This window comes from Notamacropus eugenii, chromosome 1, assembly GCF_028372415.1.
Source record: "Notamacropus eugenii isolate mMacEug1 chromosome 1, mMacEug1.pri_v2, whole genome shotgun sequence".
In the NCBI taxonomy this organism is placed as follows: domain Eukaryota; kingdom Metazoa; phylum Chordata; class Mammalia; order Diprotodontia; family Macropodidae; genus Notamacropus; species Notamacropus eugenii.
In genome coordinates, this window is record NC_092872.1 from 124,290,512 (window position 1) to 124,315,454 (window position 24,943).

At 40.5% G+C, this 24,943-nt stretch overlaps 1 protein-coding gene across 11 annotated transcripts in view; it reads left to right on the forward strand.

Moving 5' to 3' along the window:
- TLN2 (talin 2) overlaps nt 1–24,943 on the forward strand; it is a 565,589-nt gene that overhangs the window by 70,712 nt on the left and 469,934 nt on the right. Inside the window, exons 1-2 of one of the 11 annotated variants that reach the window (XM_072612919.1) lie at nt 8,969–11,414; nt 11,744–11,967. The exons of the other annotated variants lie outside the window; for them this stretch is intronic. The gene's annotated coding sequence lies outside the window, so the exon portion shown is untranslated. Of the gene's footprint in view, nt 1–8,968; nt 11,415–11,743; nt 11,968–24,943 lie in introns of those variants that run through there. 11 annotated transcript variants of the gene reach the window in all.

Sequence of the window (24,943 nt, forward strand, 5' to 3'; positions counted from 1 at the left end):
CTCTCCCTAATCCGTCTCTCCTAAATTACCCTCTCTCTTATATACATCAATTGTTAAGTCTTGTCAATTTTACCTTCATAGGGACCATCCCCTTAGTTTAGGCCCTCATCACCTGTCAAGAGGCATCCTTAATTGGTTTCCCTAACAACATTTTCTTTCTTCTCTAAATAATTCTTCAGTTAATTAGCCATCCTAAGCCCTCATATTTTACCATGGTGTTTGCTTACTAAAAGCCTTCAGGGTAGTCTAGACCCCACCACTTAATTGGACAAATCACTTCACCTGTCTAGGCTTGAGTTTCTTTCTCCGCAAAATGATGAGTTTGGGCCTAGATGACCTAGATTTGGACCTTCTAGCTCCAAATCTGTGATTCAGTGATCTTCATGCCATACATAACTGTCTACATGTTTGCTCAGTAAATTCTAAGCTCTCTGAGGGCAGGGACAATTCTCCTTTTGCTTTTGTGACCATGACCCATTTTATCGTTGGGTTGTTTCATTCATGTCTGACTCTTCGTGACCCCATTTGGGGTTTTCTTGGCAAAGGTACTGGAATAGTTTGCCATTTCCTTCTCCAGCTCATTTTACAGATAAGGAAACTGAGACAAACAGGGTTAAGTGTCTTGACCAGGGCTGCAGTAAGTATATGAGGTCAAATTTGAACTCAAGTCTTCCAGACTCGAGGCCTGTGGTTTAGTCCCTAACTTCCAGATACTCGATTATAAATCCAATGTTTTTATGCCTTGTATAATTTATGTGATTCTTTTGATGTAAGGAAAAAGTAAAAGCTTTATTTTTATTTTTTTGAAATCCTAGCAATCTCTGGCTCCTTTTTGCCTCTTCCTTCCCTTGAAGGGTCTATGTGTTTATTTAGTGAGTCATTCAGAATATAATCAGAATGTTTCCTTTCCTCCATGCAGGCTTCTATGCAAATGTTTGAGGGTCACAAATGAAGGGGGCCTTGAGAGCTTGCTGGCTGCCTTCTGGAACATATGAGAGTAGCACTGACTTGTCACAAATTCTTTTAATATTTTATAGCGAGTGAACATTTTCCAGCCTTCACAAGATAGGCAGATCTCATTGGCTGAGCTTGTGGAGTGGACTGGTAACTTGAGACCCATCCCTGGAAAGGTTAGCAGCCCTTTGGCTATGCCTGGGGGTTGAGAGTGAAATGAGGAGAATGAGGAGTGAGAGTGAGGAATGGGGCTTTGTTGCATTCTAGAGACATTTTGGGGGAAAAAATCCAAAACAAAACATGTTTGGTCATCCTGGAGAAGGATATCAGACAAATTCTACGGTACAAATGCAAACTCTCTTCTAGGGTTCTGGCCCAGCTTTTTGGAGTAGAGGTCTTATGTGAAGAAGGCAAAATGATTTTGACCTCTGATAAGAAATTATTCTGGATCACCACAGGACCATCATTTCAGCTGAATTGTTCATTTTGCTGCAGAATTTAGAGGGCTATTTTAGGCCCAACCCGGGGTAGATTTCTTAATAAAGTCTAGGACTTAATCTAACTCTCTATTTTTGTCATTATTCATTTGAAGTTTCCTTGGCAATGATACTAGAGTGGTTTACCATTTCCTTCTCTAGCTCATTTTGCAGATGAGGAAACTGAGGCAAGCAAGGTTAAATGACTTGCCCAGGATCACATGGTTAGCCATCGTCTGAGGCTTGATTTGATGTGTCTTACTGACCCCAAACTCAGTGCTCTAACCATTGTGCCACATAGCTATCCCAAACTTTCTCTGTAGAAGAGATAAATATAAGTAGGGCTGACCAGATTGAGACTATCAGTTTGATGGTCAAAGGAAGGAGTACTCAAATTTATCACAGGTTTTTTTTCTCCTAAAGTACTTCACAAAAACACTTTAGGACTAAATCTTCTCTTTTGAAATAATTTGGCTAAAGCAAAGTGCTCCCCCTCTATCTTTTAGGAGAGGACGGAACATGGGTAGATTAAGGGAAATGGGGAATTTGTAATATAAAAAGACAATACTAATTTTATAGCAACAGTATGAAAAAGTTTATGGCCCTCCTCCAACCTTCTGTAACTATGAATCCCCAAGGATGTGATTTTTTAAAACCTCTTTTTAAAATTTAATAGGGACAACACTTTTTTTTCTTTTTAAAGAAAATGATATTCACTTTTTCTGAGACACTAATTTTCCCAAAAACTATATGCCCCTAAAGGGGAGGTAGTCTTTAATTTGTGCCTATCTCTGGGGCTTGGCATGAAACAGCGAAATGTTTGTTGAATGAAAGGGAACAATGTGAGCTTACCAGAGCCTGGTAAGCATAAAACGTGTTTTGATAATGGTGCCAGTCTAGTGTGGTTGGCACACAGGAAATAAAACTGAGTGAGGGAGTTAGATTGTAGCAGAAAGACTTGTATGCCAGCTTAAGGAATTTGGACTTTTTTCTCTAAGCACTGGGTAGCCATTAAAAGTTTGTAGGTTGGAGACTGATGTAATCAGAATGATATCTTGGGAAGATTAATTTGGCAGTGATGGAGAATGAGAGACCACTTTGGAGGCCTTTGTGATATAGTCTAGTCTTCGAAATGAGGTCGTTAGCAGTGGAAATGGACACAACTTAAGAAAGACTGCGAGAGAAAGGATGGAATTGGATAACTGAATTTTATTTTTAAGGTAGTAAAATCACCTGCCCTGTGCATGATTCTCCACAGGCATTTTTGAGTACCTGTTATGGGTTCAGCACTGTTGTAGAAACTGAGATACAAAGGAAGTCTAAGATACTGGCTTTATTTAGTTTAGAAACTTCTTAGTTGGGAAGGTAAGACTAACAGATGTGACAGTAAACAAAGGCTTGAGCCCCCCCCCCCCCCCAATCCTTGTCACCTTCTTTTCTTGCCCCCTTTGTGGCCTCTGTCCTGATTGGTGAGTTCCTAGCTTAAATCACCATTGCATGAGTGGAATCCATCTATGCTCATGTCAGTCTTGTTTGGACCAACTCTGATATTCCTCACCAGCTGCCTTGCTCTGCTTGGGCATCCTTCCCCTTCCCACTTCTCCTTTATGTATTGTCTTTCCCTTTTACAGTGTAAGCTACATGAGAGTGGAGACTGGCTTGTTTGATTGCATTAGTATCTTTAATTCTTAGCCTGGCACATAGTAAGCATTTTTAAAATGTGTTCTCTCTCTCTCTCTCTCTCTCTCTTTCTCTCTCTCTCTCTTTCTCTCTCTCTCTCTCTCTCTCTCTCTCTCTCTCTCTCTCTCTCTCTCACACACACACACACACACACACACACACAGCACAGACTTTATATTTAAATGCAATCGACATTTAGGAAAAAAGGAATCAGTGAAGATTGGAGTAATTACTGAAGCCTTTCATGGGAAGAAAAGAGACGTATGCTAGGTATAGAGGTATGGAAGGAAAGATGGAGAAAGTAGGGACACGCTAAGAGGGGAAGGGCATATTGAGCAAAAGTCATGATACGAGCTGTAAATGAGCATGTTTGAGGGACAGAAACTTGACTGACTAGAATAAAGGATGTACATTGGGATATAGATATATCTATCTATATATAGTATAATAAGAAATACATTTGGGGCCAGATTATGAGTGGATTTGATTCTCTAGACAGAGAAATTTAGATTAAATGGTGCAGAAAATAGGATATCAAGACATCACCCCCTCCCCCAATACTCCCCCCCACCCCCAGCACACAGCTAGAAAATAAAAAAATGGGGCTTAAAAGTTTGGATTTCATTGGGGCTCATCCTTCTGTTGCTCTCAGAGCACAACCTTTACAAAGTCAGATCTGAAGCAGCAGGAGACTGGGAGTGGTGGGGAAGAGGTAGACAGGGTTAGTGAATGAAACTCCTTCCCCTTCTCAGAAGAGTTTGAGCTTGGTGGTCCTGGGCTGCCCACAGTGAATAGCTTAGCATGCATCCTCTCTGAAACTGCTTAGGAAGAAGGGATCTGATAAGCTTCACTCTTGGTTCATTCTAAACTCTGAATTTGTAACTGCTGCTCATGTCCTGCATAGCAAGCACCAGACTCAGTCTGGCATCATTTACCTGCTTCTTTCTCCAGGTTCACATTTTCCAGCAATTTAACAAGACAGAGGATAGACATTTAATAAGCTCTTATGGATGCAGCTGCAGTTACAGCCATGGGGGACGAGATAGCTTTTCTTTTGGCCAAAGTTGCTCACTCTCTAGTATAGAGTTCAGGATACGGACATTTGGAATTTGTATTTAGTAGGTTGGATCTGCAGGCTTGCACATGCTACTGCTGAATTTGATAGCACTATCGAGCAGTCAGTGCCTGGAAACATTGAAACCATCTCTGGTATTCATAATTCACATTTGCTACCCTCAAGTAATATTTTTAGCCCTCCCTGAGACAGGTTATTGTGAAAGGAGGCAGTGACGCTTTGCAGGTAGTGCAGGAGACATGAAACTGGCTTCTCTTAACCTGCTATTTTTAATTCTCTAGAGCCAGGGTGGTGGGATTTACTGTAGGTCATTAAAAATTCAAAACAATCATTTATTTTAATTTATTTTCTCTGTTTTTTTCTGTATACGAGTGTGAATCCCTGTTGGGATTGGTGAGTAGGGATCCCTTCATTCACTGTATGCGTCTGCAGTGTGTCTGGCAGAGTACCTGGCACCTAGTAGGTGCTTAATAAGTATTTGATGATTGATACCTCATCACCCTGGAAAACGGAAAGAAAAGGCTTCCAGGGCAAACCTTGAGAGGGCAAAGGTCAGCCTCTAAGGACTTTTCGTCTCACCCCACAGTTTCCATAGTAGACTAGCCCCTGTCCTCTGCCATCCTGGAGTAAGAGGTGAGAGAGCTTCCCCTTGAGATTCCATCTTTAGGGTATTGAATTTTTAGGGTGGAGATTAAGGCTGGGCCAGGGTTTCTCTATCTCTTCCCTGACTTGATCAGTTGACAGTTGAAAGTACTGTACACAGATTCCAGGCATGCTAATTTTGGATCCACACCATACACAGAAGCTGCCTGGAGATTCTTGAGATTGTGAGGAAAGAGGCCCCAACTTTTCACAAGTGTTGCTTTCTCAGGCCTCTCTAGTTGCTGATACCCTTTTCTGAGATTATACACGTGCGCATACACACGCACATTTATACACATACATCTATACACACACATATACATATATACACATATACATATAGCTGTGGTGTTGCAGCTCACCTGCAGAATGTGAACTCCTTGAGGATCTGGATAATTTTATTTTTGTCTTGATAGCCTTCCTGCCTAGCCCTGTGCCTTTCAAGCAGTACTTGCTAAATAGTTCAGCCTACTTTGGCTGAACTGAATTGCCAAGTCTTCCTGTTTTCATTCATCTTGTGAGTTGCTTATGATTTTGGTGGCTTTTTTGTGAATCCCCTAGTTTTCCCAGGAGCATGTGATAAGGGTGAGTGTATTGGGAGAGGGGGGTCTCTTCTATCCTTTTGTCCCTAACCCTCCTCCCCCAACCTAATCCTAGAAAGGGCCATACTTAAACCTTATCAGGCAGCACCTTAAATATTAGTTAACTGGTCAGGTACCATGCTTGATCCCTGAACCTGGAGTCAAACAGGTTTGACTCCTGGCCTTGCCATCCCTCTGCTGTGTGACCTCAGGCAAGAGACTTCATCCTTTGACAATAATCAGTTTCCTTGTAAGCTCTTCTTCTGCCTCAGGATTCTAATTTTACAGATGAGAAAACTGAAGTCCTGAAATTTAAGTGATTTTGATCCAAGGACACACAGCTGGTAAAAATAGAGATGAGATCTGAACCTAAGTCTTCTAGCCCTACTCATTTTATGTAGTTGAGGCAATGGATTTGTGAGTGAGAAGGACACAGGGACCTAGAAGGGAGGAGATAGAGAAAGAGGATCTGGAAGGAGGAAATAGAGAAAAATGATCTATTCCAGGAAGGAAGAGAGGAAATAGATAAGTGGCCAAAGATCCCCATTGTAGAGTTTTGTGTAGGGCCGGCCAGGCCACTGACAGCGTTGTTGTGAATCCAGTGCGTTGCCAATAACTAAATAGTTACATAAGTTGCTCTATTTTTATAGGGCTAGGGAACTAGGCCTGTGATTTCTTTGGCTATAGGAAAGTCCTAGATGAGGAAAGTCGCTATGCCAAAGCAGGTCTGCCCTCTTTCTGCAGTTTTGTCTTACAGAGTTGCCTAAGGCTTTGAGAAGTTAATTGACTTGCCTGGAGGCACTAGCCCTATTTCTTGTATGTCAAACTGCCCTATCAGATTTCTCCAAATAGATGTCCTGGAGAATTGTGAAACTTAACAGGTCCAAACCTGAATTCATTCTGCACCCCACTACTCCACTCCCCCATTCTCCGACTACCCCACTCCCCACCCCCAACTCTCCCCTTTTCCCAACTTTACTGTTATTGTCTGTGGCACCACAGCGTAGTCACCCAGGCTTACAATCTAGGGGGCCTTCTCACCTTTTCACTCTCTACTTCCCCCCAACCCCCTCAACCATATCCAATGTGTTACCCAGTACTATTTCTTCTACTTTTGAAACATTTCTTGCATACTGCCACCGCCCTGGTGTAGCCCCTCATCACATCAGGCCAGAACTATTTGCAGGAGGCTGCTGGTTGGTCTCCCAGACTCACATCTCTCCAAGGCCTCTCCAAGGCCATCCTCCACCCATCTGTCCAGTTGATCTTCCTGAGGTTCTTGTGTGACCATGTCACACCTCCCCCTCCCACTGTATCTCCCATATTTGGTAAACTATAGTGGTTCTCCATAACCTTCAGGAGCAAACATAAACCCCTCTGACCATCTGTTTGGCCTTCAAAACCCTTCATAACCTGCCTTCCTCCCACCTTTGTGGCCTTCTTAGACTGTACTCCCCACCCCACCCCCCATATACTCTTCAGTTCAGTGACATTGGCTTCCTTACCATTCTTCACAAAAGACATTCCATCTCTTGACTTGAGACAATTTCATTGACTTCCCCCACTTTTAAACTTACTAGCTGTGCGACTTTGGGCTAGTCACTTAATTCCTCTTTGACTCGGTTTCCTAACCTGTAAAATGGGGATGATTATAGCCCCTACCTCACAGGGTTATTATGAGGATTAAATGAAATTATAATTGTAAAGTGCTTACTTAGCACTGTGCCTGGCTGCGTGGAAGCACCAGTAGGTTTGTACTGTCTGCTTATTCCCACCCTCTACTTCAGTGAAATCTCAGGTCCAGGTTCTATCCTTTTATTCAATATTTTGGTAGTAAATCTTAATGTCAGGAAACTTTGAAGTGCTGCTTTCCTAGGATGATGGAATATCCCTGTTCCAGTAAGACTGATCTCTTTCATTCTAGTGCATCAGTTGGGGGGAATGACTTCCCCTAGCTTAGGATTTTGCAATAATAAATGAACCAACAATAAAGTCTTTATTTGCTGAGCTGCTAACTGTAGAAGAAGGCTGTAACCATGTTGGTCCTGGCATTTAATTCAGAGCAAAAGCTTCCATAAAAATGATGGGTGAGGACAAAGCCTACTCTTATGCCAGGACACTTTCCTCTACTGACCTTTTATGCTGAGGACTAGGCAAACCAGTCTTCCCTCCCCCCAGTGCTGGGAAGTTGGTTGTGTAGAAACTGGAAATTAGATAGACCAGCTTGATTCCTCCTACCTAGTGCCCCACCTGCTTCTAATTCTAATCTCCTATTCCATAAAAACTGCTATTAACAAGAAGAATACATTGCTTTACCATCTACTGAAAAAGAGAGAGAAATATTTAGTTGAACGTGGATTTTAAAAGACCGTTCTGTGTCATTTTAAAGCTACTTGTTATTAATAAAGAAGTGCACAGCCCCTGAAATGGTTCTGTAGTGCACTCCAAAGTCCTATAAAGAGAGATATGGTTGTTTAAATCTTATTTCTTACGTGAAAAGGTCTCTCGTACACCATAAGAGAACGAATTTAGTCTTTTTTTGAGGGGGAAGATGGAACATTCCTATCTCACCCAGGCTGGAAATGCAGTAACTATTCATGAGTTGATTCCCCTCCACCTTTGCCCCTCTGTGAGCAGTCCACTGGTTGGGATGGCGATGATAGGACTCACCATGTTGGTGCCGGTCTTAGTGCAGATGCCAGATGGATGGGATTAGCCCACTGCAGGCCAGATGACCCAACCTCTTCAGTCTTCTTGGTAGGAAGGGTTACAGGCCTGTGTCTCCACACCCTTTTTAGTCTTGATTTGAAATAGAAAAGGTATCACTTCATGATGCTAGACACAGATCTCTCTTCCTATTGGCCCAGTTGTGTGCTTTTAAAAAAAGAACAGAAGTTCCAGGAAAGGGACAGTGTGGTGTGGTGGGAAGACCATAAGTCTAGGAGCACTAAGACTTGAATTCTTGACTTGGTTCTGCCATTGGCTGTGTCATAAGTTGACACACCTTAGTTCCCGAGTTTCTTTACCTCTTAAGAACCTTTCCAGATATAAAATGCTGATTCTAATATATTCTGTTTACCATCTGGACTTGAAGCTTCCTGGCACATTCTTTTCTATCTCTTTTCAAAGTGTGACTGTCCTAGAATCAGAATCTCTTAGAGCTAGGAGGGAATATTGAAGATCGTATAGTCTTTCATTTTCATACATACGGAAACTGACACTCTGAGTGATGAAATGACTTACCCACAGTCATACAATTAGTTAATAGCATCAATCCTTCAAATGGATAAAGGATACTACTTCTTCCACACCTACCCTTTCCCCTGACCAAAAAAAAAAAAATGAAAAAGAAAGATGGGAAGGAAGGGAGAAAAAAAAGGAAGGAGGAAGGAAAGAAAGGGAAGGAAGGAAAGACAAGGAAGGGAGTGATAGAGGACGGGAGGGTAGAAGACATGGAAGAAGGGGAAGGAAAGGAAAGAAGGAAGAAATGTAGGGAGAGAGGAATGGAGGAAAGGAAGGAGGGAGAGGGAAAAGTGAAAGGAAGGAGAAAGGAAGGAGGGAGGGATAAAAGGAATGAAGGAAAGGAAGAAAGGGAGGGATGGAAGGAAAGAAATGAAGGGAGTGCTAGAGGGAGAGAGAAAAGGAAAGAAAGGAGAGAAGTATAGGAGGGAAAAAGAATAGAAGGAAAGAAAGAAAGGAGAGAAAAAAGGAAGGGAGGGAAGGAAGGAAAGAAGAGAGAGGACAGAAGGAGAGAAAAGGGAAGGGAGAAAAGGAAGGAAGGAAGGGGGTACGTGGGTTTGGCCAAGATTTGTGGCATCCCTTCCTTATAATCACTCCACAGATTTTCTGACTGTTTAGCTACCATGGTTTGAATTAGTTCCTGGTCCCATTCTCTTCTTTTAGTCATGGAAATCCAGAGTTGTAAGGGACTTCAGAGAATATTGGTGCAACCTGTATTTGAGCAAAAAGCCCTCAAAAACATGCTGTAGACAGATGAATCACATAAGAGTGCTGGATGATGGAATGAATGTAGGCTTGGAGTCAGAAGACCTTGGTTTGAGAACTCATCCTCTTAGTAGCCACATGAGTGTGGGCAAGCTGAGTCTCAGTTTCTTTATCTGTAAAATGGGGATCATATGTATGCTTCCTTGCTTAACAGTATGGTTATGATAATCACATGAATAAATACATAAACTTTCAATGACATAATAAGTTAGGTGCTGTTTTTATATTGAGAGGTTACTTGGTGAGGTAGAAAGAGGATTCTCCATACGGGACTGGATTAGTATTCCAGCTCTGACACACATTCACTGTCCAGTTAACCCTGGACAGGTAACTTACAGTGCTCTAGGCCACTCTTCAATATTACAAATTGTGAAACAGTTGTAGATCTGCATTCATAGAGGGTATTTCCTCACCTAGAGCTGCCTATCCAATGAAATCACAAGTCAGGACTAAAAAATAAGTGTTATATGCATAGATGCTATTTCTGTTGCTGTTTTAAAAAATGACTTGGTGTGACTCCAGTGTCAGATCCTTATCCTTTCCCTCACCCATTTGTGTAGGAGAAATAGTCCCTGACTCAGAGAAGCTTGTCTGGTGAGGGAGGAGATGAGCCAGGGAATGAAGTGTCTGTGGGGGTATCTTTAGACAAGTTGGAGTAGGAAAGTCTCTGTTCTTTGGCAGGCAAACAAGAAAATGATCCCCTTTTGGACTCATGCAATGATATTTTGCTCGGACTCTGTAGTCACAGATTTGGCAATAAAAGAATTTGTAGTTTTTCTTTTTTTTCTTCTCAATGTCTAGAGGTCTCTTTGCTTTTCAGATCCCTCTTCATGCCACCTTCCAGTGTTCTTTTTAGAGGGGCAAAACGTCTTTCTTGTGATTGACAGCTGCCAGGTTTTCTATGTCATTGAGTATAGCAGGACTTCATATGTTAAGGGTTTTGTCTGAGACTAGGTGGTAATCGCCTTTTTATTTTAGCCTTTTTTCTGATTGGGAGGGGCAAGGTACCCAGAGACCATTGCAATGACACATGCCATTTGGTCCCCCTCCTCTGAGAAAGGGCAGAGGAGAAGTCAGGACTCCAGTGGCGTTTACCAGCTGCTTCTAACATCACCTGAAGCCTCAAAACCACTCCTTAAACAGCAAAAGACCGGCCAGGGTGCAACTTCACTTGAGTTCCCAAGATGGTACATGAATAAAGTACAGTAATAAAAGTTCTGCCATTTGTTTCTGTTTACAGCCCCTGATGTTTACTATGCTACATAGTAAAGATCACTTCTCAGAAACTTGATGAAAAGTCTCATAGAAATGCCTGCATGGCTTTTTGTTTTGTCTGTAAGTTAGAAGGCAAATGTTTTATTCAGATTTTATTGGGTCTAAATGTGTTTTTTTGTTTTAATGAACCGTATGTAGCTGTATGAATTTGCATAGCCAATAAATCAGAGGATAGTGACTTACTTTACAAAAAGATTCCAAGTGGCACAAAGGATTCTCTATTTTGTTCTTTTTCACATAGGTCGATTCCTGTGTGTATCTGAGGTATAATGTAATTTTCATTGGACTTTTCTGAAACAGTTCTGTTGTTTAAAGTGAGACAAATCTACATTCCTTCCCTCATGATTCTCTGTAATTTATTTGGTGCAGAAAACTGTTCAGCTCGATCAGAAGTTCAGTTAACAGGCTACCATGCCATGCAACTTTACATACCTTGGGAATGCTGTGCCATGCAGAGTATTGATTCTTTAGAACAGGGGTGCTGATCCTTATTTGTGTCATGGACTCAGCTTTAGGGGATGTCTCTGGATGTGATACACTTAATAAACTGGAAAGGAAACTCTTTGCAAGGCTGGCAGAGCACACTGACCAACACCCTGTTTGGAAACCCCGGGAAACCAAAGCTGCCCATCTGTGGACTGATTGTTGGCCAATGTGTCATCTTCACCTCACCCTTCAGCTCCAGTTTGCTCAGAGTGGGAGCTTGCCTGGGTCTCCATACTACAGGTAGTGTCATGCCTTGGAGAATGGAGAAAAATCTGTTTATTTGGAAATAAAGTTTAATTTATTTTCAGGAAAGGGTGGAGATAGCTCTTTGGATAGGATGATGAGAGAAGTCAAAATAGAAAGAAATTTTGGAGCAGTGGGTGTGCCTTTTTAGGAAGTAGAGTCCAACTGGCCCTTCCTTGGAGAAGACAATTTGGTATGATACTGCCAGTAGGACTGATCGGAGGTTAGGGGGCTGGTTAGCGTCCAGTGAGGGGAAGGATTGCTAGAGATCTTTATTTTCCTCTTCCTTATTTCTCATATTTAATTAAAATATTCTTGTTTCGAAGTTTTCTAGCTTTGGTGAAGAGCCATCCTGACCACAAAGCAGCCACCCCCGTAAGGAGGTGGATGTGGAAGGAAAAGACCTAAACAATTTGAGACTCCTGAGAATTCCCTTTTTTATTGCAAGAGTCTGCTGAAGCTGCTTCTGCAGTTTGTAGCCAGAATGTGTGGATTTCTTCCTTGGAATTAAGAAAGCCCTCATCACCCTCCAGGCCTGTCACGATGCCTGGTAAGAGATGGGTACTTCATAAATACTTGCTGATTCATTATTTAATCATTACTACTCAGTGTTACTAATATGTAAGAGTCAGTAAAACCAGCTCAGTTATATTAGACTTCATTTTTTTAAAGTCCTCTTCTAGGGACCCATCTAGAATCTCTAGATGAAGAGAAACTTGAGGTATTCAGGTTTCTCCCAGTTTTGTTCCTGATTTTTCCCTTCTTATTTTTGCACAACCAAATCTTCTGATCACATGGTTATAGATCTAAAGCTAGAAAAGTCTTTAGAGGTCCTTGAGTTCAGTCCCCTCACAAATGAGAAACCTGAGGCCTAGAGAAGTTAAGTGACTTGCCCAAAGTAGTACCACTGTCTGCTTCGGTTTCCTCAATTGTCAAAGAGAGATAATAATAGTACCTACTTCGAAGGGTTGTTGTATTTGTAAAGCACTTGGCACATAGTAGGTCCTTAAGTCATGTTTTTCCTCCTTCCTTTCTTCTTTATTAGTCTGAAGTATAATTTGAATCCTGGCTCCAAATCTTGCGCTTTCCTCACTCTACCAATTTCAGATGTGAGCTTTGAGATACACTATCCATGTTCATTTTATTCTGTAGACAAGTCAGCTGCCTGCCATTTTACCTGGCTTGTTTGACCAATCTCTACCATAGGTGGAAAGTCTTCCATTGGTATCTTTGATCCATGTCTTTTAATAAGCACTTATTAAATAATACTTATTATTTAAGTACCCTTATTATGGTGCAAGATGCCCATAGTAGGCACTGAGGTTTCAAGGACAAAAAAACCTGAAAACAGTCCCTGCCCACATTGAGCTTACATTCTGAGTATTCTCCTCATAGAGACTTCCCACAGTGTACACTATTTCTGTCTTCAGTTCAACAGGCATCTAATATGTGTGAGGCACAGTGTTAGGTGCTGGGAATGCATAAACACAGATGAGACAGTCTACCACTTTATATTCCAGCTCATTTACACTTTATGACTAAAGTTGGAATGGTTTGACATTTACCTCATGTGGAATCTGGTCACCAGGAAAATGCTTCAGCCTGTTTTTTTTCCCCAACTGTTGTCGTTAGGCTAAGCATATTTTAAGACACTTGGTTTGCTTACTGATTGATAAGACATATTTAAATTAACTGTAAGTGTATTTGTTTACTATGGCACATGGGCACTTTGTCTCTAATTAAGTAATTAGAAATATGCCTAGACATTTCTCCTTGTTGTCAGTTGGGGGCTTTATTTAGGATTAGTTTTACTGCTTGTTATGTTAGCAACCAAATGACGAAGACTTTTAGAAGGGGCTGTTGATATATCACGCTTGTGGTAACATTGACTTTACACGCAGATTCTTTGCAGTTAAGAGCAAAGTGAAACTCTTCTTGCCCTCTATGCTCTCACCATGTTATTACCGTCTTTCTGGTGGCCAAGTAGAGGACTCATGACCTGACTCCTCCTTCTCTTCATCCTGACTTGGTATTTGGAGCTGCCGAGAGAAAAGCTGTAGCCCTAAGATGTGAGTCCTCTCTTTCCAGATGACATCATGGGCATGCTTGTATAATTGCTCTGTGGAATTTGCTGGCTGAGTTTTGGTAATTGTTGGATCTCGTCTCCTACTTTATTGCTTTATGTCTGTCCTGGCAATCTTGTGGTGAGTTTCTTGAAGCAAATCAAATGCTGGTTCCATGAAAATGAAATGGCACGTCTTGCAGTTCTTGGAGTTTGCTGCAGAAGCCTGTCTCCCTTTCCCTTCTAGCTTTAGAGAAAAAGTTTGGACAGGTTCCCTTTTCTCCCTCACTACTTCCCTTCTTCTCATCTGTTCTTTCTCCTCCCTCTAGTTCTGGAGTACAGTCTTTCTTTTCCTCTTTTGCATTTAACAGTGGAAGAATAGGGAGAATGAGAGACCTCCTGAGTTCAGTGGGGAAGTTTTACAAACTGTTCAATTCTGTTCTAGTCATTATATAGTGCAATGGAAGGTCAGGGAGATAGTTTTAAGAGATTAAACCTCTACTTCAATCACACAAATTACATACCTCTTTCTCAAAGAGACACTTTCACCTGCATAGGAATTAACTCACTATATACATTTTGTTTTGCTAAGCACAAAGGATTAAAAATATCTTTGAAAAAACACTGTACTTTGTTGTTAAAGGAATATATAGCTGAAGTCAATAAGTACTCTATTAATTGTAATGAGAGCTCCCATTTTGATAGTGCTGTGAGCTTTGCAAAGGGGGCTCTTCACAAACAACCTTTAAGGGTAGATAGTTTGAGAAGTACTAGCCATATTTTACAAATTTGGAAACTGAGGCTCAGGACTGGTTAGGTGATATTTGCCCTAAGTTGTACAGAAAAGATTGCAGCTAGGACTCAAACCCAGAGAACCGTCTACTCTCAGAAAGTTAACACCTGTTACATAAACTCAGAGAAGCCACTGGAAAAAACTGTGTGATGTTTTGTGCCCTACAAAACAACGAAAATACCAATACTATAATACATTTTATGGGAGGACTAATGCCATTTATAAGTGCTTTAAAATTTAAATGTTGAATAATAGTTTGTGTTCTTGTTATTTCATCTCCTTGAATTCTTGGGGTGTTTTTGTGGGTGTGTGCTGTGAATACTATTAACAATATATTGCTTATACATTTATGTTTTTCATCATCTGATCAGTATGGATACTTCCAGAACCTTTGAGGATCACCACCTGTACAAGCATGTTTGTCCATGGTCTTCCAGTTATCCATGGAAGATGGAGCTAGCCAACTTGCTGGAGTGGTTTTCCATTCCAAGCCCTAATATTTTTGTGGCTACAAGTACAATATTCAGATTGTCCATTAGCGATTCCACATTCTTCCTCAATGACCATTGTAACACCTTTTTTCATCCTAGTTGTCAAGAATAATTTTTTTTTAACTTTTTATGCACAAGTCATACATTATTGTCTTTAGCCTACTTACACCCACCATACATTTTTCCTTTGTGTTATCTGCCATTTCAGTGTTTTGGACGTCATTTTGTTCCATTGTTTACTGTCAGCTGGAACTAATGGGAGATGGGTTTATTGAAAGTGTGATACAGCTTCCTAAATGCAATCAGCATTTCTCTTCCCCTTCCTTTAAATGTCTGGATCCAACTCATTGTTTCTCTATAGTGCCTGTCTAAGATATTTGAAATGATAAATTAACTCAACAAACTTTCTGTCTAACTCTATGCCATGATTTGAGCAATATACATTCTTTATCCACTTGTTTTTTCCTGTGTGTATTACTAGGCTCATCTTTCTTTAGGTCAGGGGTGGAGAACCTGTGGCCTTGAGGCCGCATGTGATCCTCCAAGTTCTCAAGTGCAGCCCTTTATCTGAATCCAAACCAGGTAAAAGATCATACTTGAGGATCTAGAGGGTCACATATGGCCTCGAGGCTGAAGATTCCCTATCCCTGGTTGGTTTAGGTGATTGTGGAATTCATCTGAGGAGACCCTGTAGTGGTCCAGGCTTAATGGAGTCAGTGTAATGTTGTTCATTGCAAAGAGTTCTGGGTCTGGAGCTGCAGAACCTGGGATCAGATACTGCCTTTGATACTTACTACCTGTGGGAAATTTGGCAAGTCACTTAACCTACCTGGGTCTCAGTTTTCTCATCTGTAAAATGAAAATGTTAGACTAGTTATTTCTGAGGTTCCTTCTAGTTCTTTCTCTATGATCCTATTTTCCTAAAGTGTAATAGTAAAGGAGTATTTGGAAAACTTTTATAAGGAATCCAGCTTCCATTTGGACTTTGTCCTAAGATATCCTCTGGTATGATGATGAACAACTTTGGTGAACATATCTCCTTCTTTTATGCCATGAAAGGGGATCATTGAACAAAACTACTCGATTTGCATATGTCAGGAAATCTTGTATGAACTTAGCATATGAATGGAGACACCTGATTTTAAGAGATTTTTAAGGAAGGAATCTTTGTAAAAAATGTATTTATATATATATGTATGTATGCATGTGTTATGTGTGTGTACATGTACATACATAATATATGCACACACATATATTTGTGGAGCAAGGAGATATTCTAGGATATAAAACTATCTATGACAGTATATTTCCTTACTGAACTGTCATGTATAGTACAATGGAAAGAGAATTTAATTGGTAGTCACAAGTTATGGGTTCAAATCCTGGTTGTACTGCTTACTACTTGTATAACTTTGGGAAAGTTACTTAATCTAGGGCTGTCTCCTTATCTGTAAAATGAAAGGGTTGTACTAACTAGATTCTATTTAAACTTCCTTCTAGCTCTAAAACTGTTCTTTCTCCTATGATCCAATGAGTTTCCATATATAGTATATAAGTATAGGATGAATTCTTGCTCAGGACCAAGATTTGATGGTGTCTTAGAACCTTTCAACTCTGAGATTCTGAATTCTCTGTTGTATAGTGACTCCTTCATCTCTAAAATTCTGGTTTTTTTTGTCAAGGCAGTCCCAGTTAAGGATTTGCCCAGGATCACACAAAATTCTACACTTTTAGAGAGAATCAAGTACAGAGATCTCTAACCTTTTTGTGAAGCAGGAGCCACTTTTCCACTCCCCTCATGGTTTAAGATCATCCAAATTAAGAAATGGCTCATTTGGTGTGTAGACTGGTGGGGGTAGGGGCAAAGGTACTATTGGGACCTCTACTGTCATCTCTGTTGGGAAACCTGGAAAACCCTATAATGGGGCATGAGAGAGAAAGATGTGATACTAACAATAACTGACTGGAAGGTGTGCTGCTAGGCCTCAATCTTCTCACTGGACACCGCTGACCTAGTCTGTTCCTCTCATTGTATAGAGGTATAGGGAAGGGTGGAAAGTTAAATGACATGTCAACAGAACACAGCTAATTAATTAGTGATGGAATTGGAGCAAGAACTCAGATCTCAAAACTTCTACTTCAGTGAGTTTTTCTTCTATTGTGCAAAAATGACTCACTATATTTAATATATTTGTGGTCCTACTTAAACTTGCACACTTATCTCTTATATCGACGTTGGCCCCTTTTTTTGCCCTTTACTTCAAGATGTGAGTTATTCTCTCTCTTAAATACAGGACTGATACTCTACCCTTCAGATTCTGCAGATAAAAAGAACACAAAGGCCGTTTGTGTTTCTAAGGCAAAGGCAAGCCAGTAAACTCAACACAGTTGGCTTCTTGACAGTTTCCCAAGAGCAGACTGCATCCTTATTTATTTATAGCTTCTGGTTTAAGATTTGGGCTGTGGATGATATTGGCTACATTGCCTTATTGCCTGTTAAGCGTGTGCATATGGTCTGGAGTTGGGGATTGACCTCAGCAGGTCAGGAATCTGCTTTGCTCCCTTTCTGGTGCCTGAGTGGAAAAAAGTTGTTTAAATAGAGATCATTGGGGCCAAGTGGAAGGAGCACTGGACCTAAAGTCAGAGGGCCTAGGGTTAAACCCCAGTTCTCTACGTCTTAACATGTGTGATATTTCACCTTCCTGGGGTTCAATTTGTAAAATGAGTAGGTTGGACCAGATATCTTTTAAGGTCTTTTCCAGCTCCAAAGCCTATGCATTATCTTCTTTATGTCTACAGGAAGCATCCTTTAGGCATATAAGAATTTGTGAGGGGGAGGGGAGGGAAGATGTTAAAATATATCCTCTTTTTAAGTTGAATACACCTAGCTTGACCATTAATGACCAACGGGGCAATAGTGATGTTGATAGCTTTTATTTCACTTTTATGGTTTGCTAATGTACGTAATCTTGCTTGATTCTTACAGTAACTATTAGGGATATAGTACTGTGCAAAGATCATTACCTTCCCCTTTTTCACAGATGACTCTCTGAGAAGGTAAGTGATTTGTCCAGGGTCACACAGTCAGTTGCTGGCTTGTTATCCAAAATTGATTCATATTTGCCTTTCGACTCCCAATTCACTTTACAAATCTTGGGATCCTTCTTTTAGACACCCCTCTGAGCTCTTGGGAAGAAATACTGATCAACTTAAAACTTAAAAGCTATTTAAATATAGACCAGATGTGAAGGCAAATTCTAAAATGAGGAAATGGTGGATGTCTCTGAGTACGCTTCTTACAAAATACCTAATGGTGGCTGTGGATTGCGTGAAAGGAGGGGTACAAGTTCTGGGTGGAGTAGGTGTCAGTAATGCCAAGTGTCCCAGAGAGAGAGAGGCAGGCAAGAGACCAGGTAGGAACAATGGAAAGTATTTTTTATGTGCTCCTTAAAATTTCTGTTTCATTTCATTCCTTAAGTGTGTGTATTATGATGGGTTTCATTTCTAAAATGATTCAGTGTTCCAAAGGAATTGCCTTTTGATGTTGAAATGTAAGGCTGCCCTTTAAAAAGTCCTGTCAAGTGCTCTGGGGCACAAATATTCTTCCTGTCATTTGGGAACCTTGGGTCTGCTGATGAGGAAAGCCAGATTTAAAAGAATGTAAATAAGGCAAGTGCTGACCCTGAAAATTTCAGTCAGAGTTTGCTTTATTCAGGGCAAGTTAAGTATGTGACACCATAAAAATAATTTACAGCATTTTCATGGAAGCCAGGATGGGTGATGATGATAATGTGTTTTTAAAAATTTATTTTCTTGGCATGTCATTGACACAGAATCTTAACCAAATAAGAAACACTTGTATGTTGGAAAAAGGCCCCCAAAGGCTTTTAGATGGGCTGTGGTGGGGGTGGTCAAATATGGTTTCCTTATTTTATTTCAGATATTGAAGCATAGGACTTACTCTCTGACTCCTCATTTGAACTCAAGGTCAAATCCTTTCCATTTACAACCAGTCCATAAACAAATTTTTTTTTTCTGACAAAAAAATATAAAAGCCATGAGTAGACTCAGTCTCACCTCAATTGATTCTGAAAAGTAAAGAGAAAGGAGTGATCTTTCTCAAAGAAATCTAGGTCTCTAGGTGAATCTATAAATTTATTCCCTTAACAAGCCATTTTTGCCATAGGCTGCATTACTGATAAAGGAGAATATCCAGCTACAATTTTGATTTGCATGAGCCCTTCTCTGAGTCTACCACCAAAGAGTCCCTAGATAAGCATTCCAGAGGAAGTCTGGTCTTTAGACCAATAAGGAAACAGAAGCCTGAGCAGATGGGCTCAAATAATTAAATTCTTTATGCTGGTGACTTGTAGAGAAGAAAAATTTCTTCTGGTGTTGACATCCTGTAGCCATTTCTTTCATCTTGAATGCCACCTGTGGGGCCCACTAAGGAACCTCTCACCTGGGCACGATAGAAGGAAGAAAGAGACAGGTAAAAGGATAAGAGGGAATAGAAATAGAGTAAGAGAGGAAGGAAAGGCAGAAATGAGTTGGGGGAGACAAGAGAAAAAGACACATTTCAGGAGGAATGTTAGATAATGGATAGATGGCATAGGTTACCCACTCTTTAACTTATACACTTACTTCTTCTGTTGGTTTATTTTTGTTGCTCTTTTTTTTTTTTTTTACTGTTTTTACCACTTAAATCCCTCTCTAAGACTGTATTTACAGCTGAAAAGCAGTCATTTTAGTTGCCTCTAGGCTAATAGATAATGTTAACAGTGTAGGCACTGGATTGATCAGAACTCTGGTGGCAGCATTTTCATAGTAAGATTTTAATATTGGCAGCAATTATGACTGGCATTTATGATTATTTTGATATATATATATATATATATATATATATATATATATATATATATATATATATATATATATATATATATATATATATATATAGTAAGCTCATTAGCTAATAATACCTTTGGGTTACTACCAGCCAGTTAGTAAAAGTTCGACTATTAAGATAGGAAACTCATTGAGAACCTTGCCCCTCTCAGCCCCAAATGGTGCTTTGATCTTCATAGTATTCTTGAGTTTTCAAAGTTGAACAATAAACTGGATTGTTTCCCCACTGCTTGTGTTTGTGCATTTGCTAAGGATTCTTCTTTTCATTAATTCAGGGGAACTGCGATCTCATTGATGGAGGGTATGGCTTCCAGTGATGCACATCACAACTGAGCTATGCCTTACCCTGTGCAATTTTTAGCCATGTCTTCCTATACATCTTCCACTGAAAAAGTATTTGTTAACTATGTGCCAGGTTGGGCGGCTAGGTGGTGCAGTGGATAGAGCACCAGTGCAGGAGTCAGGAGGACCTGAATTCAAATCTCACCTTAGACACTTGACAGTCACTAGCTGTGTGACCTTGGGCAAGTCACTTAACCCCAATTGCCTCATCCTGGGTCATCTCCAGTCATCCTGATGAATATCTGGTCATTGGATTCAGATGGCTGTGGAGGAGAAGTGAAGCTGGTGACCTGCACAGCTCTCCCTCGCTCAAAACAAAGTCAAGTGCAAGTCATGTCATCATTTTTCTGATGGCATGGTCTTTTTTGGCAATGAAGGATGAACACATACTGTGTGCCAGGCACTATACTAGATAAAAATACGTAAGTAAAGTGAGCCTTACCCTCAGAACTTTTTGTAAGTGGGTGATTTTGGTTGTTCAGCTGTTTTTTCAGTCATATCTAACACTTCATGACCCCATTTGGGGTTTTCTTGGCAGAGGTACTGCAGTGCTTTGCCATTCCTTCTCCAACTCATTTTATAGATGAGGAAATTGAGGCAAACAGGGTTAACTGACTTGCCCAGGGTTACATAGCTAGTAAGTGTCTGAGGCCAGATTTGAACTCAAGAAGATGAGTCTAACTGATTCTAGGCCCCCCCTCCCCCATGCCTCACACACACTCTACTGCATCACCTAGCTGTGGTCCAGGAAGGGAAGTTTTATCTGGAAAAGCACAGGAATGGTGAGTCGTGTCATAGGGCTGTTAATTGTCCCAGTGGTACTAAAAATAGCAAATGCAGTAGTGAACTAACTGACTTATAGCAAGAAATGGAAGGGGGTGGTAGTAGAGAGTATATATGTATTGTGATGGGACAGATGGCAAGAGGTCCATTGTGGGTGAATGAGAAGCATGACTTGGGTGAGGAGTTGGCTAGATACAGTCAGTTAGGTTAGTTTGCCCACATTCATTCAGCCAAACAAGACAGCTCAGCCTCAGGTTTGGAGTTCTAGAACTAAGTGGATTAAGTCATGTAAGGAGGGGTGATCTTTGTAGGTCTGATGCAGGTAGAGAGAGGGGGGTCAAAGAAGGGAAGACAACAAGATGGCTGGTGTGGATGGATGTGCTGAGCGAGGGCTTTCCCTGAGCTCTTTTAACATTCACTGGATACTATTCCAACTCTCTGATTATCCATGTGTCACTCCTTACATGACATGGGAAATAGGGAGTAGGTTCAGCAGTTGTAATTCAGAATGGCAGCCCTAAACTAACCACTGTCTTTATTGTTTACCCATCTCTCCTTCCAAATCTCTGGAACAGCATGAACCACCAAACACCTCTATTTCTACATGAAGGGGCAAAGGCCTAGGACCAAACACAGAAGATGCCAATCTATTTTGTATTCCCAGTTTCTCCCCTTAACCCTACGACATACAGTAATCAGAGAATCACAGATTTAGAACTGGAAGGGACTTTAGAGGCTATCAGTTCTGGTTTCTCATTTTACAGATGAGGAAACTGAGCTTGATGATTAGGTTAGGTGACTTGGCCAAGGTTACATGGCTATAGGTGTTTGAGGCAGGATTTGAATTCAGGTATTCTTGACTTCAGGTCCAAAACTGGTCCACTATGCCATCTACTCTGTCTTTCTTTCTATCTCCCTCCCTCCTCTCTCTTCTCTCTCTCTCTGTTTCTCTGTCTCTCTGTCACACACACACACATACATACACACACACACACACACATACACACACAATATGTCAAGGCTTACAAAGTGCTGTCTTTATAACAGCTTGTTGAGTTAGGTGGTACAAGTACTGTCATCTCACTTTTAAGCATGAGGAAACTAGCTAGAAGAGTTTAAGTGACTTGCCTAGGATCATACATATAGTGAGTGAGGGTTCTAAATTTCAAATCCGTGTCTATACTGGCTCAAAATCTGGTTGGCTTTGGTGCTGCCTCATCACGTAGCCTTCATCTCATCTAAGATACTCCAGTCCTCTTTGCTTAATTTAGAATCCCTGGAGTATCTCGGTATGCTGTGAAGGCCCCTCCCATTCCTTATTCATTGTTCATACCACCATGGTAACTATGGTGGGGGCAGAGGGATGGATGATCTAATGATATCAAAAGATTTTTTCAGAAGACTGCCAATTTGAGTAATCTTACAAATAGGTAAAATTCTTGACTAGTGTTCTTTACTTTAGGAGGTGATGTGGCATTAATGGATTAGGGGAAAGAGGTTATTGAGTCCTCTCAGTCCTGTTTGATTTGACTCCTCATGATCCCACTTGGAGTTTTCTCTGCAGAGATACTGGGGTAGTTCCTTTTCCAACTCATTTTACAGATGACGAAACTGAGGCAAACAGGGTGAAGTGACTTGCCTGGGGTCACTACTAGTTTCATGATTTTGGGTAAGTCACAACCTCTCAGTGCTTCAGTTTTTCCATCTGTAAAATAAGTTGGACTTGATGCTACTCGAATCCCTTATACTTTGAAATAGACTTTCTTAAGATCCTTATAATTTTCAGAGGCTTCTGTTGAGAATAATTCTCTTCCTCATCTGCAATAGTTATTTATTAATAGTGGCAGCTAAAGGGTTAATGGTGCCCTTTAGGGTAGTAAGATTTTTCACATAGACACTTGTCTATTAGAAACAGGCCTGCGATTTCTTCAGGGACATTGGTAGATAATTGAAGGTCTGGATCAAATGGAGGCTGGATTGAAATCATCATTTAAGGGAAAAGATACTTTTTAATTGATAGCAGTCAGTAATACCCATTCCCCCAAATTATATTCACAGTGTGGTAATATCATGAATATAAAAAGATTTTAAAAATACATCTACATATTCCTAACTTGCTTTAGAGAAAACAGAATTCTAGGTGGTGACCTAAACTGACATTCAAGTATTCTTAAGGCAATATAAATGGGTTGTGAAATGATTCACATAAGACTGAAATTTTAAAAAAATGAAAATTAGTGTTCCTGTTATATCAATCCATCAAGAAACATTTATTGAGTACCTGCTATGTGTCAAGCACTATGCTAAGCTCTGGTGATACAAAAAGAGGACAGTCCCTGCTCTGAAGAACCTTACAATCTAACGGGAGAGACAATATGTAGTCAAATATATACAAAGCAAGGTATATGTAGGAGAAATAGGAAATAATCAACAGAGGGAAAGCACTGGAATTAAGAGGGGTTGGGGAAGGCTTCCAATAAAAGATGGGATTTTAGTTGGGATTTAAAGGAAACCAGGGGAATCAGTGGGTAGAGATGAGGAAGGAGATCATTCCAGGCATGTGGGACGTCCAGGGAGAATACCCAGAGCTAGAAGATGGAATGTTTTGTTCTTGGATCAGTCAAGAAACCAGTGTCACTGGATTGGAGTATGTATTATATTAGCATAGATGCAAATTTCCCTCTACAGTGCCGACTGGCCCCTGCTCTGCAACTTACTGATGAGAATTGCCAGGTCCCGTGAGAGGTTTTGAATTGTTCAGGGTCACTCAGGTGTAATTCTAAAGCCAGTATTGAATCCAGATGTTTTTGATTCCACCAAACCCAGGTCTTTCTCCATGCTGCTGTGTTGTCCTACTTATACAGATTATATGCTTATTTAAAGATATTACTGAATATGCCGTTATCATCCAATTAGGTTAGTTTCTTTCTTAAAGAAATCTGAGAGAAGAGTCTTCTAAACTTAACTGTGTCTGAGGCACAAATAAATCCTTTGTTTTTGCTTTCTCTTGAAGGGAAATAGCTTAGTAGGAGCTCTGAGGTGGGGAAAAGGAAGTTAGCTCGAGGAGGTAATAAAAAGAGAATTCTTTTCCCCACCTTCTCATCTGCTCACCCCAAAGCACACATGTACACCAGGGCTTCATACACATAGAATTAGTAAATAGACTCTCCCCACCAATGAATTTATGCATATGCACTTCTGTGGAAAAAAGTAGTCCTTTTGTTACGTCTCCTTGCTTTCCATTCAGAATAGCCCTTGATATCAATTTTAATCAGATTCTAGTTTGTAAAAATGGGCAAGATATTCAGCATGATTCTACCCTTCAGAAATTTTTACTTCCTTAAGAGATGTTTTCATGGATTTGCATCCATTATTAGGGACTGAATTTAGCTGCTCTATTTCCCTAGTGATACAAAATATTGCTATCAGTTTCTTCTTTTAGCTCTGACCAAGGGCCTTGATTTAAGTGAATTTGAATTTTTATATGGTGACTAATTCCTTGTGGATAAGCAAGGGTCTTGACTTTTGTCAAGGCTTTTAGCCAGGTCTCAGAAATTTGGCTGAAGGACCTGGTCAGTTGCAGGAGCCAGTCTGGGTCATAAGCCAGACATCAAACAAGGGCTTCTGGAATCCATTTCCTGATGTGGTCATTTCTTGGTGCCTTGGTCAAGATAGGGGTGGAAACAGTGGATTACTCTATGAGTGAGCCATCTGTGACTAGTTTTTGAAAGGCATCCTGCTTTTAAATGACAGGGCTGTATTATGCACCATGTAAGTAGAGAAGGAAAATGCTGGATTGTTTTGCTCTAAAAAAATTATTTGAAAAAGCCCTGTGTCTAGGAGAGTCAGGTCATTTTTTTTTCATTCTTTCCTTTTTTTAAAAAAGTTCAATGAGTATTTTATTGAGAGATAGCATGAGAGGAGTGACTAGAGAGATGGTCTTGGAGTCAGAAAGATCTCTGTTCAAGTATTAGCAAGTCACCTAATCTCTTAGTGGCTCAGGTTACCCTTTTCGGAATGTAAGTTGCAGAGCAGATGCTAATCTCCATTGGGAGAGTTTCCTTATTAGAATCTCTCAATACTGATGAAATCTTAGATTAAATCAAAATTTAAAAAAAATCAGACTGTGCTTAGTGCCCTCTTTCCC